We start from the raw sequence: 1,214 nt of genomic DNA, 5'->3' as shown, positions 1-1,214 counted from the left end.
TGTGCCACACAAATAGTGTGATGCATATGAAGCTCTCTGGCACAAGCTCCCATATTTGCTGCACCATTAGTCACTAGACATGTCACTTTTTCACTGATACCCCACTCAGACATTAGCGAAGTTTTCATAGAAGCCATGTTTGCTGCAGTGTGTGCCTCAGGGAAATGTTGCACCCCCAGTACAACTGATTGGAGAGACGTGGTTTCATCAATGAAATGACATGTCACAGCTAGATAGGCATCAGTATTGATGGAAGTCCACATATCTGATGTCAAACTACATGCAGATGCTTTTGCCACAATGGCTTTTGTTTTATCCTTGGTTTCCTTGTACCTTTTTTCCACCATGGCTTTCAAAGTCTAAAAAAAAGTATAATCATTATCGAAATTATCAAATTGAAAAGTATTGAAATGGTTAATCCGATAATATAGTGCTTCATGTTGTGACATACATACCTGCCGTGTAGGTACAACGTAGGAAGGAGCTAAAGCTTTCATAAGCTTTTTGAATCCACTGCCGTCCACCAAGGAAAACGGCTGGGAATCCTCAATTACCATATCGACCAACAGCTCAGCCAAGTCAACCTTCTCAGCTAAATTAAATTACATGTCAGAGTTATAAAACAAAACAAACAAAAAACATACAGTGTAGTGTGGGGCTATGAATATAAATGGCCTACCTGAGCCGGGTTCAACCTGGTTGGTCTCCTCGTTGCCATGCAAGACTCTAAAGTGCCTTAGCATAGTTGAGGTGTTATTATTATAACTAAGCACCTTGGAACACACCAGACACTTCACCTAAAAGTATTCAGAAAAGAAAAATGTGATTTTTATGTGTTGTAACATTTTATTTTATTTCATTATTGGAATCTGTTAAATAGTATTTACAGTGCATTACCTTCTAAGTGAGAGCTGCTCAAAGTGCTCCCAAACAGGGGAAAATCTCCTCTTTCTTGCTGGTTCCATCGCAAAAAAAGAAGCTCGTCAAATTGAATGCCAAAAAGTAGCGCAATCGGGGACCCGAAAACACAAAAAGTGAAGGGGGGAATCCATAGCGTTTCTTTGCCGCTTTTATTTCGAACTACACTCAAACCTAGCGAATCATTTCCTGAATCAGTCACGTGGCACATCCGCTTCGCGGGGCTTCAAACGTCACCACGTACGTCATCAACACGCGCATCGACTCGCCGTTCATGAACCGCTCATCTACATTAG

At 41.1% G+C, this 1,214-nt stretch overlaps 1 long non-coding RNA gene across 1 annotated transcript; it reads right to left on the bottom strand.

Moving 5' to 3' along the window:
- Positions 1-288: 288 nt before the first annotated feature.
- On the bottom strand, positions 289-815 carry LOC144039028 (uncharacterized). Its single transcript, XR_013289327.1, has 3 exons — positions 680-815; positions 456-592; positions 289-359 (listed from the first exon to the last, which is right to left on the bottom strand). It is a non-coding gene; the product is annotated as an uncharacterized LOC144039028 (long non-coding RNA).
- Between the last annotated feature and the right edge of the window lie 399 nt (positions 816-1,214).

The sequence above is a fragment of the Vanacampus margaritifer genome, chromosome 19 (assembly GCF_051991255.1).
Source record: "Vanacampus margaritifer isolate UIUO_Vmar chromosome 19, RoL_Vmar_1.0, whole genome shotgun sequence".
Taxonomy (NCBI): Eukaryota; Metazoa; Chordata; class Actinopteri; order Syngnathiformes; family Syngnathidae; genus Vanacampus; species Vanacampus margaritifer.
The sequence above is the reverse complement of the archived record's forward strand: the minus strand, read 5'-3'. Positions and strand labels throughout refer to the sequence as shown.